Source organism: Aquarana catesbeiana, linkage group LG02 (assembly GCF_042186555.1).
Source record: "Aquarana catesbeiana isolate 2022-GZ linkage group LG02, ASM4218655v1, whole genome shotgun sequence".
Taxonomy (NCBI): Eukaryota; Metazoa; Chordata; class Amphibia; order Anura; family Ranidae; genus Aquarana; species Aquarana catesbeiana.
In genome coordinates this window covers 728389205-728402506 of record NC_133325.1, presented here as the reverse complement: position 1 = coordinate 728402506, position 13302 = coordinate 728389205, and the positions used below count along the sequence as shown (strand labels likewise).

At 39.0% G+C, this 13302-nt stretch overlaps 1 protein-coding gene across 20 annotated transcripts in view; it reads left to right on the top strand.

Annotated features, from left to right (window-relative positions):
• The window catches only part of ROBO2 (roundabout guidance receptor 2), a 1381148-nt gene that overhangs the window by 396601 nt on the left and 971245 nt on the right, over positions 1–13302 (top strand). The window lies entirely within an intron of this gene.

Sequence of the window (13302 nt, the reverse complement as noted above, 5' to 3'; positions counted from 1 at the left end):
TAGGGGTGTACTCACTTTTGTTGCCAGCGGTTTAGACATTAATGGCTGTGTGTTGAGTTATTTTGAGGGGACAGCAAGTTTACACTGTTATACAATCTGTACACTCACTACTTTACATTGTAGCAAAGTGTCATTTCTTCAGTGTTGTCACATGAAAAAGATATAATAAAATATTTACAAAAATGTGAGGGATGTACTCACTTTTGTGAGATACTGTACATGTAAGGCCCCGTTCATTCCACCCCATTCATTCTACACACTTTACATCTTCCAGCATAGCCTCCCTCCTTGCAAGGTGCCTTTTCACCATGTTTAAGGGACAAGGTTCTTATGGTCTTGACCCTAGTTGGTCACTGACATCACCCAGGAACCCAAGACGCTTTTTTTTAAAGATGCAGGGGATATGCCATTTTGCAATGGTAGCACTAAAGGGTTAAAGTGGATCTAAACCCCATTCATGAAATGTGACCTGGGCACATCTATCTGTAGTGTTTACTTATCTCTCTCCAAAGCCCTAAGTCCCGATTCTTTTTGCTGCTTGGTTCTTCTGTTATCAGCATGATAACTTCTGACAAGCTCTCCAACAACCGAGATAAAACCAGCTTGAAATTTGTGTTGTGGATGGTGCATAGAAATAGATTAGCAGACAGCAGGTCTATTTACAGCACAGCTCTGCAGATTTCTTCCTTCCTCTGCCTATGTGGAGGGGGGGTGCCTTTCCTCCAATCAGCTGTCCTACAGTGTATGCCAAGAATCCACACCCAGTGGTGGAACAGGAAGAGAAAATTCCAACTCAATCTGCACTTTCTAAACAGTCTAGGAAGTTGAAGGCAGCACATATACAAATAAAACTTATGTAGGAGGATTTGTTTCATCCCTGTGTATCATCTGAGGCTGTTCACTTCACTGGGTATATGTAAGGGTTTACATCCACTTTAAATCATACTAAGCAATAGCTACAAGATATTCTATTCTCCAAAAATAATCCATACACATCCACTACTTAATGGCCCTGTAATCTATGTTTCATGAAATCATTTCTTACTGTATCTTTCTGCCTCTGTGAGATCCCACCTTACTTCCGTTTGTTTGAAATGAGCAGTGCATGTTAGTTTTTGGTCTTGTGTGCTACTGTATGCAGATTAAATTAATAGTGCATAGTCCCTAGTCTATCTCTGGAGTGAGCAAGAGAGGTGTCTATGTTTCTACATATAGTGGGGCCATGGAGAACAAATGTAGCCACCGTCTAACAGGAAGCCAGATTGCAGCAGCAAAAATTAATCTGGAAATTTGAAGAAGACTGGAAGCAGTCAAAGGTATTTTTTTGAGTTAACGGAGAAGTGTGGGAATTAAACAAACACATATACCCACCTATATGGCTGCAGCATCAATCCCATGCATCATCTGTCTCTTGCTCTAAGCCCAAGAACTGAGCAATCACATGACCAATGATCACACAGTTCTTAGGTCCACTGTGAGCAGAAAGTGGTGACTGTCAGTCATTGCTCTCTACTAAATCCCTCCAGCACTCACTGAAATGCTGGGCTGTGGTGGAGGTGGGAGCGGCTGGCCCAGGCTCTCGCATGCTGAGAGGCTGAGTCTGCTTTCGGTCAGGCATCTGGGTGGATCTCAACATTATTGTTAGGATACATCCAGAGACTGGAGCTGCTCTGTTACATCAACCAACTACGGATTGATTCTGGGTGACAGCAGTGCAAAAGTAAGTGCACTACTGTGACTCACAGGAGAAGTAGGACCAAACAAGCTTTGTCAATACTTCTCTTTTAAAGTGGTTGTATACCTTTTTTATTTACTTTTACCTACAGGTAAGCCTATAATAAGGCTTACCTGTAGGTAAAAAAAAATATCTCCTAAACTTGTACGGTTTAGGAGATATTCCCCTCGCAATGAGCCGCTGACTGCAGCGGCGCATGCGCACAGGGGCTTCTCGGCTGACAGCCCGGCAGACTCCGGAGCTTGTCGGACAGAAGTCTCCCGCACGCATGCGTGGGAGTGACGACATCGCGGCTCCGGCCACTCACAGCGCCGGAGCCGCGATACCCGGAAGACACGCCGAGGGGAGATGTCAGCTCCCTCGGCGTGGACAGGATGAGATGCCGGCGCCTCGTTCTAAGGTAAGTATCTCATAATGAGCTAGTATGCGGTGCATACTAGCTCATTATGCCTTTTCCCTTGCAGGTGTAGAAAAAAAAAAAAAAACCCAGCAGGTATACAACCTCTTTAAGAATAAATACTTCAATAGATTTTTTTTTTTAACCCAGAGCTTAGTGTACCTTTAATGCATTCCCTAAGCATGTTAAGCAAGTCTATGTTAATCTATGTATTTGTTTTACTATGTGTGTGTTCACATTTGTGTATTTTCTAAATCATGTAGTCTATCATTTTCATGTACCTCTTTCATCTAAAGTGCCTGGTTGATCCTGCCTGCAGGTGCGAAAGCGCAACGAGAGTGGGATGATGTCATATGTCATTGTCCCAGAACAAGAGAGCACCCCGCCCACTGTTATTTGTCTATATGGTGAGCGGGAGGTGGTTAAAGGATTTGTGTATCTTCAATGTTGTCCTTTAAGTCAGATAATGACTTTTTCCCCGCTGATTTTTTTTTTTTTTTTTTTGTATTGGTACATGTTAGTGGTAGCGCCCAGCTACATTTGCCCTTTTTTTCAAGAAAAGCTTTCAAATTAGCATTGAAAAGGACCAGATGATTCAGCTCCAATAAACTTTGCTAGGGTTTGGCATTATGGTTGGATTTTGTGGACTTCTTGCTTGGCTCACCAAACTTTGGCCCGTTTTGTCATCCCTACTTTTGCTATTCTTATATCCCCTTCAGAGATAGGATTTCCCAACAATATTGTTTTCTCCCCCATAAAAAAAGCATAATGTAGGACTTCCTATCTTGAAGTCTAGTCACCCTGTTATTTGGTATTTTAACAATATGTAGAAACGACTTTGGCAAAGCAAAAACTATGATTCAGCCTTGAATGGATGCCAATTTTATCAGAGCCATTGTTGGTGGATATTTATGAAACCCACTTATTGCTGAACTTGCCAGCAGCCACATGAGTTAAAATGTAAATCTTGGAAAGTGGAGTCGGCCTTTAAAGACGCTGTGACTTTGCCTTAAAAAAAATTGTGTGTATTATATAACAAACTCTATTTTCATTTGTCTGTAAATCAAGAGATTTCATTTTGTAGTTACCTAGCACAAAAGCGACCAAATCCTGACCTTGCACCCAAAGCCAATCACAATCCAGATACACTCACAGAGCAACCTATAACCATCATCCAAACAATACAATGTATCACACCCACTCCTGTGTAATCTATATAAGAAAGCTTCATTGTGGCCTATGTTCATCTATTCATTTTTCATTTTCTTTGTATCTGTTATTTCTTCCAGGCTGCACACAATAATGCTTTAAAGCATGCCATTCACTGCTAGAACAAGAAGAAACTACATTGTAAGAGGCACTGACCTTGATTTATAAAGAGCCAAATTGCTTTGCATAGACTGGTACAATAGCTTGCATGTCTGAGACGCAAGGGCCAGTCAGAATTAAATGCACTGGGCCTAGACGACTGTTTTCAGAAACCTAGGAATATTTGTTCCATCTTGCCAATCGCCTTGCTATGTGAATTACAGCTAATCAGCTACAAGCGAAATAACTTATTCCAAAAAAAAAAAAAATATGATGCTTTCGATTACCCCATTCATTTTAATGAGGCACATTCTTTAGATCTGGAAAGCAGCACTCAGGGACCCAATAGCTTCACTCCAAGGTATTTTCATAATGTCACCAGTTTAGTTATAATCCTCAGTAGCTGGCACTGTTTGGAACCTGCCTCCCTGTAGGCTATTGCTCCTAATCCCATTACTGTGGAAGTGAGTCACTGTACAGCACATTCTGCAGAACATCTGAGCGCCTCTTTGCTCTTGATCATAAATGCGACTGTTTATCTGCTGTTTCCAGCTGTGTGTTGCAGAAATCCTCGGAGAGTTTTCAAATTTTAAAGGTAAAGAAGCAGATAAAGCAAATTAAACGTATTCACCTTGAGAACGGCAAAGGCGGTAATTAATGCAACATTTGCCAGTAATGCCAGGGAGTCCAATGTGCAAGAGCGTCCCTGAATTCCTTTAATTTCAGCTTTAATGGACCACTTGTTTTTGTCTGGGAAAAAACGAGCTATCCACAAAAGCCTGTTTGCTAATGTCTAAATTGGAGCTGCAAGAAGACTTACAATTATTCCATAGATCTGTTAAATTGGGTTAAAGCCTTTTGACAGGGATGCATATGTCAATAAACCACAGGCTGGAGGAACTGGCTTTTAATACACAAAGTAAAATGTTTTTTTCCTCTCTTTATCTGGCAGTGATGCAATTTATCAAAACAATGTTTTTTTGTGGTTATATTTAATTGCCTGGGAATGCTTTTCTCCGTAATGGATGCATATATGGAAAAGTAGATAGAATTGTTAGTCATTTTTCTTAAAGAGACCCTGTAATGTATTTGTAAAAAATTGCAGGTAAAAGCACATAAAAATTAAGTATTAAAAATGGTCACTTGAAGTTCTTCTTTACCATAAGTTATTTTTTATTAACTCGCAAGCAAATTTGACAAGTCAGCCCTTTTAATAATGCTATGAGTAAAGCTGTAATAGTTGAAACATGTCAGCATTGATCCTGTATATATGATGTAGCCAAAAAAAGGATATTACCAAGGAGTTATCGAGTTGCTGGCCTAATTTCTGCTTTGGATGTTCGAACAGGGGGTGGGGATCACCCAGCCTGAGCACCAAATCTCAGCAAGTGTTTTTCAATTGTGTGGTTGAGCTTGGGTATCTTCTGCTTGTAGTCCTCTTGCCTGTCATAGCTTTCTCATCCTCTTGGAGTGTCTAATTACTATCTGTGATTGCCCAGCTCTTCTGCCCCTCGCCTCCCTACATAACCTTTATTGTAGCAGCCAGGGGAGAAGTAAAGGTAAATACTTTAGAGCGTTGCTTGAAACACAGTTATGAGGGCTGCTAACATCACATCCTAGATAGGAGCACCCAGTGGCAGTCTTGGAGCTTTTGGATGTCTACACAAGGGGCACTTTTACAGGAAAATTACATCTAAAATACATTAAATGCATGTAAACTTTTATCAGAGGTTTGTTGTTGAGATGAATTTAGTTTTAAGTATTGTATTGTAGATTGGAAAATGTTGCTGTGCTGGTTTTAGGCACAATGGTGATTAAAATGTTTCATATCCGAGGACTTTGAACTTTATTAGCTTGTGATCCATCATTGACTATCACAGCTGCTAGTGAGTCATTTAGTAAGGAAAATTGAATAAACTTAGTTAAAAATGTTAACTGTATTGCTAAATGTTTCAAAAGAATTAACGGTATTACTTTTTGCTTGACTATATTTTTTTAAAAGAAAAAAATATGATGGTGACTGCTATACAGGGACTGAAAGATGAAGATACCAAGTGAAATTCAGCCTGCAAAAAAAAAATGGATAATAACTTTTTCTGATGTATTATAAATGCAGAATTGTACTAATTCATGTATTTGATGTCTACTGGGAATTCTAAATAGTTAATTTAAATAGTTTTTGTATATGTATGAGCATTTCCGTATGAATGATGCTCAGGAATCTATTCCCTGTTTTAAAGTGTAGTTGTTGTATTAACAATATGTTAGCTTTTCACTTTTCTTCTTTACAAATGAGAAAGAAATATCTTCCCTGTTAGTGTGTTTTGTTAATTACATTGTTATTCGCCTTTCTAAGATTTTTCTGAAATGTTGATAATAATTCTTTTTTTGGGTCCCAGTAGAGTAGCAATTCCCCTATTTAGGTCCAAGGATTAAAAAAATGGAAGGACCCTTCAGTTAGACAGTAACACCTTTATTTGGTCACAGCTGGAAAGAACTATGAATATTAAAGAAGACAATGGAGACCCAAATAATATACAATGCTAGAATGTGATCATACTTTCCTTAATTTTTTTTGACTGTTATAATATGAGGGCCCCATTTTCCCTGTCATGTGAGCTGATACCTCTCTGCTGTCCCCTAGTTATAGCCTTGACTGAGATTTGCCATTGCCTGAGCCTGGCAGAATGGATGCTCTAGTGGTCCAACAAATTTGAAAATGAAAATGAAATTGTTGGCACAAATGCAGTGAAAACTTTTAATGCCCTTGCATTCTCATTATTAAATAGATAACAAGCTGTGAAAACTCTGGGTAAAAATCAACCTTATTTTCCAAATTTCTGCCCAGATACGGGGATATCATGTCTAGTCTCCAGGTTGGTTGGGGTTACATTTTTCCATTCATTTACAGCTGACTCTGCTATGCTAAGACAGTAAACTGTCTGCCAACAGAAAAAAAAAATATTCCAGGCAATGGAGGAATGATATAATTTTGAACAGGGAGACAGGCACTCCTGTAAATCAGACTTCTGGAGGAAAACAGTGTTACTGCCAGGACTACCGAGTAAAAATGAAGGAAGAGAATAAGAAAAAAAAAAACAGCCACCACATCTAAGGACTGGCAAGCTGAAATATATTAGATATTTGTTCTTGGGTTTAGATATACTTGAAGGGTTTTTATCCTTATTGCAAGGCTGAACACTACATAAATGGCCAATTCCACATAAGATGGATATCTGCTTTGAGTGAGCATGAATATGAGTGGGATGACTTACAAGCTAACTTATTAACAGAAAGACACCCATGCTTTACAAACACTGCCATGATGTACAATTATTGAAATGTTCTTTTTTTTTTAAACAATGATGAAAAAATGATGTAAATGATAATTTTTTTAAACTGGCAAACTTTAGAAAAATAGCTACAAAAAACCTTATATCTCTGCGTGTTTTCAGAGATTGCAGTGGTGAGAGCAGTTGATGTATCTCCTCCACCTTCCACAAAGCAACATGTCCCACTCCCTTTTTTCCTTTGAGGGTGACATTATCTGGCTATGCAATGATCACAGAAGTTGGCTGAATCAGTGAATTTTGGAGTCCTTTAAAAAATAATAAGCATGCCACATACTTTAAATAATTGTAGGTGGAGTTGGCCTTTAAAATAAAATGAAAAGGTCCTCATCGCTTGTCTTCCCAGCTGGATAATCCTTACAAACCAGCAGGGTCTTAATGGCAGACACTGCTGGTGCTAAGAACTGCCGCTGATCTTGCCAAACTTGGACATAAGGTTCTCAATATGCCTGTGGAGTATGATGTAACTGTTCCTAAGCTCTTCACTCCAAAAAGGGAAAATGAAGGTTCCATTAAGGGAAATGCTAATATTTTATTACTACAGATCTAGAGATTTTTTTTTTTTTTTTTGAAGAGATGACTTAACTGTAAAACAGATTTCAATTTTATATCATATATAAATACCAATTGCAGTTTGTCTTAGCAGTAGTAAATTGGTGTTTTTTTTTTTTTTTAATCCTGCAAGGTAATGCCATAATGTGCTGATATGCATCACATATGGGTTCGCAGACTCCGGCTATGTGAGTGGCCGGAGCCGAGATTACGTCACTCCCGCGCATGCACGAGAGCCGCCGTTCGTGGCACGGGACTCTGAAGGAATGGCAGAGTATGCCGATGACGTCACCGTGTGCATCAAAAGTAAATATTTCCTAAACGGTGCACTTTTATGAGATATTTACTGTACCTATAGGTAAACCTTACTATAGGCTTACCTATAGTTAAAAGTCATGCATGGAAGTTTACACCGGGTTCACACCGCAGAATGCTCCGGCTCACAGCAGGAGTCCGGTGCGTCTTCATTCACAGTTTCAGGTCCGATTTTAGCCCGAATTTTTGGCTGAATTCAGACCTGAAATGGACCGAAAGACTCACAGGGCTCTTGTGCAATTCACACCGGAGCAGCTGCAGAGATGTGTGAACCAGCTCCATAGAGAGACGGTCACATTCTCTGTGAGAATTGAATGCGGGGAAACCTGCATCCAATTTACATAGGTGTGAACCCAGCCAGTGATTGTGGAGCTTTTCTTTAAAAATAACAAACATGTTATACTTACCTGCTCTTTGCAGTGGTTTTGCACAGAGCACCCACCAATCTTCATCTTGTCGAGTCCCTCACCAGTGTTCCTGGCTCCTCCTCTTCTCGGTGTGCAACCCTAGGAAGCCATTTTCTATTATCGTACACCTGTGGGCTCAATCCAAAGCCATGCTGTCTGTTTCAATAGACTCTCTGACCCCTGCTACTTTATCACAGGATCTGATTGACAGCAGCAGGAGCCTCCCACTGCTATTAATATGCCCTGTGAGGAGTGAGAGAGCAGAGACAGATGCCGCTCAATGAGACTAGAAAGGGGACGTGGCTGGGCCACAGCTCCATGTCTGAATGGACACAGGGAGCTGTGACTCAGCTTGAGTGCCCCCATAGCAAGCTGCATGCTGTGGGGACACTCAACAGGATGGATTGGCCAGGAGAGCGGAAGAGAGGGACCCGAGAAGAGGAGGATCTGGGCTGCTCTGTGCAAATCCTCTGCACAGAGGAGGTAAGTATAATATGTTTGTTATTTTTAATTAAAAAAAAATGAAACTTTACAATCACTAACTACAAGCTTAATCTCCCCCTAGACATTTTTATCCTAGGGATAAATCAAATTGGGATGTATGTACTAAAGACAAACAGACTGTTCACTTTGCAAGAGAAGCTGTTGCACTTTCCAAAGGAATTACCCCAAGAACTGAATTAGGGGAAGTTCTGCTGAATTCCATCATCCAATCGTGTGCAAATAAAATGCAGTTTTTTAAATGTCTTTGTACGTGATTGGGTATTCTTTGCAAAGTTAAATTTCACCACATTTCACAGAGGAAAGCCTATTTACTTTTACTAAATCAATTCCATTGATTATATATGAGGATTAATTTGAAACTTTTATAATATTATCAACACATTATCTAGAGGAAGCAGATATCTGTGCAACACTTTGAGTGAATCTCACTGTGTAAAACTTCAGAACCTTTGATGAACCATGTCTGGGAAAAGTGGAAACTCTATTGAAACATTGGGAAATACAGGGCACATGTATGGGGATGTAATAGCGGCATTTAAATATATCCTAATATATGTTGTTATTGGTGCTTCTAATAAATTTACAGTACATCATGCTTTTAACTTGTAAAAAATAAAAGATCTGCTTTATGTCTTTATAACATTGGGTTTATTTCATTTCATGGAACCTTAACAATCCCTGTGTATTGCATGGTTGTTTTGTTTTTTCTAAAGCACAACCATGGTGTAGCAATCATAAAACAGAACCTGGATATACATGAGCAAATATGGCTTCCCTCCCATGAACAAACTTAACTACAAACTGTACCTTGAATTAAGCTTTTTAATTCGTGAACAATTATTGAACAGAATATTCAAAGTAAACTGATATCTAAGCAAGGTGTTTTATGCATTTATGTAAGAAAGATGGAAAACCATTGGGAATGTATCTTCTAAAATAAAATCTGAGCCATAGTCATAATAATATATAAAATCTTACTTAATGAATTGTATACATATCATTTTACATTGCTATATTTTTGAATAAATGGTATAAACAATCAAGATATTTGACAGAAAAAGTAGGTTAGAACCAAAGGTAAAACCTTATTTTAAGGGAGAGTTAAAACCTCTGAAGTTTTTTTTTTGCCTTCTGCGTGTCTCCCATTAGGGAAATTTCCTTTCACTTCATGTCCCATGGCCATAACAGGAAGTGAGTGGAATCCCTACATATTGAGGGAATTCCCTTTCTGGTGACTACTAAAAAATATTGGATTTTCTTTCAATTTCTTTCTTACTGATAATGGTCACCAGGACAAATTGAGGGGGTGAATCTCCATAACAGGGGGCACAGATAGCAATATAAACCTGGCAGGTGTTCTAACCCATCTTCACAAAAAAAAAATGTTTTGACTTCAACTATAGTTTTAAACGTAATGACCATCTAGTTGCCAAAATGTGGCATTTATTTTTTAAAATGCATTGTGACCACTAAAGAGTGCCTTTTCCACGTATTGGTGGCAGCATGGTGGGTTTAACTCTGTGTCTGTCACATATCGGTGGCGTCACAGTGAGAACAGACTTGCTGTTTGTCACATATTATAGATGGCAATGACTGTGATTTGACACACTAATAAATGCAACACTACCTCTGTTTTTGTTTTGTCCACCAACCAAGAGTTCCCAGAGATGAAAAAAAAAACGTAATGATATTTAAGCTGTAGAAAGTCTTCTGACGCATATAAGCCTTCCCTGTACTTCCCCCCTCTTCAGTTCTGGTGTAGGATTTACCTATACTGTAGGTTTACAGAGATTAACAGACAATGCAAAATAAAAATTAAAAAGTAGGCTGTGCTTCAAGATTGTCTTTGTTTTACTGTATGCCTTGCACTTGTCTATAATTGTCTTATGGTAAATACTGAGAAAAAACAAAGGCCCTACTTTTTTACAATGGCAGAAAAAACAACAATAAAAGAGGAACTCCAGGCATAAGACAAAAATTTGCTTATAATATTTCCTCCCCCACATGCCCAAGATAGATGGCACAACTATTAACCCAATCTCGCGTGCCAGGGTTGTAGGTGTAATCCTGGACTCTGAACTTTCCTTTCAGCCCCACATCCAATTATTGTCCAAAGCTTGCTGCCTCAATCTCTGTAACATCTCCAAAATACGCCCCTTCTTAACCAATGAAACCACAAAACTTTTTATTCACTCCCTGGTTCCCCTCTCCACTTAATGACTGAAACCTCCTCCTATTATTTTTACATAGGCTTATCTTTACATAGGCTATCCCCCCTTCAGTCCATCTTGCAGCTGCCAGACTCATCCACCTTACTAACCGTTCAGTGTCTGCTACCCTTCTCTGCTGATCCCTTCACTGGCTTCTGCTCACCTAAACAATTATATATAAAATACGAACAACTTACAAAGCCATCCATAACTCTGTCCCAGTTATATCACTAACCTTGTCTTAAAATACCAAACTAATCCCAAGATCTCCTGCTCTCTAGAATCCTTGTCACCTCCTCCCATGCTCACCTACAGGACTTTTTCTGAGCCTCTCCCATCCCCTGGAACTCCCTACCCCAATCCATCTCCTACTCTGTCTGTTTTAGGTGATCCCTAAAAACCCTTCAGAGATGTCTATTCTGCCTCCACCTATCAACTGTACTTTTATTTTCTCCATCAGATAATCACCTACAGTTAAAGTGGTTGTAAAGGCAGAAGGTTTTTTATCTTAATGCATTCTTTGCATTAAGATAAAAAGCTTTCTGTGTGCAGCAGTCCCCTCAGCCCCACTAACACTTACCTGAGGTCCCTCTCTGTCCAGCGATGTCCACGAGTGTAGCAGCCGTCCTAGAATCCCCCTCCTAATTGGATGAGACTGTCAATTAGTCAGCTGGCCAATCAGGGGAGAAAGGGGGCGGGCCGGGTCGGGGCTCCATGTCTGAATGGACACAGGGAGCTGTGACTCGGTTCAGGAGGGAGGGACCAGAAGCACAGAAGAAGGAACCGATAAGAGGAGGATCATGGCTGCCTGTGCAAATCCCCTGCACAGCGCAGGTAAGTATAACATGTTTGTTATTTTTATAAGAAAAAAAATGAGACTTTACAATCACTTTAATACCTTTTGTATCACTTGACTCCCCTTTTTTACATTGTAAGCTCTAATGAGTAGTGCCCTCTAAATCCTCCTGTATTGAATTGTATAATAACCATACTGTATAATATATATATATAACCATATATGTGTAATATGATTGTATAATAACCAACTGTATAATATATATATATATATATATATATATATATATATATATAACCATATATGTATAATATAATTGTATTATAACCAATTGTATAATAACTATACTAAAGTACTGCGCAAAGTGTTGGGGGCGTGGCCTGGCTGGAGTTCGGGCTGAGGCTGCCATTCATCTCACTTCATGCACAGCAATCTGCTTCATGATGTGCAGCTTATGGATCTTTTTTTTTTTACATTGCTGCGATTGGAGCTAGGTCGAGCTCCCTGAGCTTGCCTGCACTCACAGTGGTCTAGTTAGACTTTACCTCTCTACCTGACCAGCACCTAAATTTTGTCTTTTGGGGTAATTGAGCATATCATGTTAGTTTTCAGAATGCAAATCGGGATTAACTGACTAATAAATGAATGAGCCTGGAGTTAGACTGTAATCCAACTTTATTGTAAAGTCACCAGTAAGCACAACGTTCAACATTTTGGGTTTGCTTAACAAATGTAACCCTGTGTTGAGATCTCTTGTTCAAAGTTGATGTTGTTGGACCTAAGGAAGTAAAATCATTAGGCGTGGAGCTGTCAAAGTTTGACTCTTTGCTTTGGTGCCAGTATTTATACTTTTGAAACTTAATCATGTTTTCTAAAGTTATCTTACTTTTCTCTAAAGTTTTATTTCAAGAACTAAATATTAAGTAGGAAATGTTAATGAAATTTTCTTTTTCACTAAGCAGCTATCCACCTGTAAATCAGTGCCATCCTACACACTTGATTTTTCATCTTTAAATGGTGTTTGATTTGACAGGTTGGTTAAACACACAGAGAAAGTTGTGTGCTAATTATGCAACAATCCTGCCAGTAAAGGCTTGGGCTACATGGGCAATTAAATCTTTCTGAGAGATTTAACTAATTATGGCCAATCATTAGTAGCACCTTGATTTAATTGTGCTGCAAATTAGGTGATTGGCCACAAGTGGTTAAATCTATCATTTATGAAGAGACTTAAAGTGACTCTGTCAAAAGAAAAGTATGGTGACTGATGTCATCATTTAAGAATGTTAGGTCTGAACCAGAAGTAAATGTGACAGTGACAGAATGTTGTCACCCTACAACAGGAAGTACTTGAACAAGGACCTTCATGGATTTAAGAAGTTTGAAACTTAGTTTTGAAATGTGATTAGCATGTTAAAATGTTTTGAGAGTTTAGTATTTGGATTGCCATCTACTTTTATTAACATACGCAACCTAATTCAAGACCAGTATAAAGATTTTCTTTTTACAACAGGCCGCAATCCACCTCATTACAGCAATGTAATGTGGACAGTGCACAGAAAATGCAATTGTTTTCTATGTATCCTTGTGATAAGACTGTGTTGATCTATGCAGATAAGTGCAGGTCACCCTACATGGTGTGAATGAGCCCTTAAAATAGTAAAGCTTTGGAATCCTTTAATGCATTGGGCTGAAATGAAAAAAAAAGGCATTTTAGAAGCACATGAT